The sequence below is a fragment of the Elephantulus edwardii genome, unplaced genomic scaffold, assembly GCF_000299155.1.
Source record: "Elephantulus edwardii isolate Elephantulus edwardi_28Jun2011 unplaced genomic scaffold, EleEdw1.0 scaffold00005, whole genome shotgun sequence".
Classification (NCBI taxonomy): domain Eukaryota; kingdom Metazoa; phylum Chordata; class Mammalia; order Macroscelidea; family Macroscelididae; genus Elephantulus; species Elephantulus edwardii.
Window position 1 is genome coordinate 11,994,225 of NW_006399755.1, and position 2,039 is coordinate 11,996,263.

Consider the following 2,039-nt stretch of genomic DNA (forward strand, 5'->3'; position numbering starts at 1 on the left):
AAGCATCCTGTGACACCCAGGAAGGCCTGCAATTGGGCATTGCTTTGCACCCATCAGCATCTCAGGAGCAGGAATTTGTGCTTTCTCTGAGCCTACAAGAAGAAATTCCAGAACTCTCAGTACCTACTGATAAGAAAAAGTCTAAGGAAAAAAAGGAAGATGATTTCAGATAATTCAGCATTTGAGGCCTTGGCAGTTCCCGAGAGTCTTGAGAACGTATACTCTGAAGGCTCATAAGTGATCAGTGAAGTTAGTGCTGTGGCAGGCTGTGGTGGGCTTCAAGAGGTCAAGGAATCCAACAGAAGAAAGAAAAAGTCTAAAAGAAGGAAGCACAGGTCTTCTGGTGAAAGTGCAATTGGGTCTGGTGCTGATTTCTCAGTAGGTGACGGGAACACTGGGAATATGCACTAGAATACACACACAGACCTGGAAGCTGATGCTTTGTTGGCAAGTGATGATGCTTTAATGGGAAGTGTGAAACCTAGGGCGAAAAAAAAGAAAACTCAGTCTAGTTCGGAAAGGAGCTATGTAGAAAAGGTACAGAGGTTAGAATCTACAAATGAAGAAGAAAGCAATTTGGAATCAGCTGGACACCCTGAACACCCTGAAACACGTTTATCCGAAGATTCGAGGGTTTCAGACTATGCAGATATGGATTTGGACTCTGCTGTGAAGAAACTTCAAGAATTTATACCTAACATAAAGGAAAGGGCTGCTGGCACTATTAAGCGAATGTATCGGGATGACCTTGAACGTTTTAAAGAATTTAAAGCACAAGGTGCTTCTATTAAATTTGGCAAATTTTCTGTAAAAGATAAAAACATGCAAGAATTTCTGGCCCTGACAGAAATTGAGACTTCAGACAAGCTGCTGCACACGGATAGATATCCAGAGGAGAAATCCGTGATCAATGATTTAAAACGAAAGTATGCAATTAGATTGCACACCTTGGAAACTGGTATACTCTAGAGCACAGAAGATGTTTGATATTCATAATTACAAAGGCAGGTAAAGCGAAGAAGATGCTGAGAAGGTCAAGCTGTACCATTCCATCCATGGAAATGATTGGAAGACGATTGGGGCATTGGTGGCTCGTAGCAACCTCTCCGTTGCTCTGAAATACTCCTAGATAAGCAGTCAAGTAAATCGCAGTACTTGGAGTAAGGCAGAAACCCAAAGGCTAGTTAAGGCCATTGAATAAGTGCTTCTAAAGAAGACACGAGAGCAGGAGTTGAAGGAGATGGATTCTAGGTGCCAAGGAAATCCTGAAAACCGCCTCTCAACTGTTCAGGAAAAGCTCTACGGGGGAGTATCTTGGATAGAAGTGGAAGCTAAAGTGGAAGCGAGGAATTGGATGCAGTGTAAAACTAAATGGACCAAAGTTTTAACCAAAAGGATGAATAATGGTTGGGACCTATACAGAGGAATCAATTCCTTACAGGCCAAAATCAACCTTATTGAAAGGTTGTATGACATAAATGTAGAAGATTCTAGTGAAATTGACTGGGAAGATGTTTCTGGTTGCATAAGTTAATCTTCATCCATCTTATGTCCAGAATAAATTTCATTGACTAAAAGCTACCTGTGCTCCTTTTTGGCAGAAAAAATACTTTTCCAGAAATTATGACTACCTTTATGAGACTACTCTACCTTTAGTTAAAGAAAAATTGGAAAAGAAGTTGGAGAAAGACAGCATTGAAATTCAAACTCCAGCCCCATTAAAGCAAGTTTTCTTGTTTCAAGACATCTTTTATAGTGATGATGACAGTGAAGAAGAAATAAATGAAAATAATTAAGAAGAAGTTATTTTCATGGCCTTTTCCCCCAGTTTTGGTGTATATATATGTACATATATATATTAATGTGTATTAGAAGAGCTCTTGCTACTGATTTTTATTGAATGTATAGTGGAACATCACCAATTGGTAGCATCAGGATGGATGGTGAAGAGATTGAGATTGTTCACAGCTTCAGTTTGCTTGGCACCAGAAGCCAGGAAATCAAAAAATGTATTGCGATGGGAAAGTCTGCTGTTAGGG

At 39.9% G+C, this 2,039-nt stretch overlaps 1 pseudogene; it reads left to right on the forward strand.

Moving 5' to 3' along the window:
* The window catches only part of LOC102874485, a 5,534-nt pseudogene extending 3,738 nt beyond the window's left edge, over positions 1-1,796 (forward strand).
* Positions 1,797-2,039: the final 243 nt, after the last annotated feature.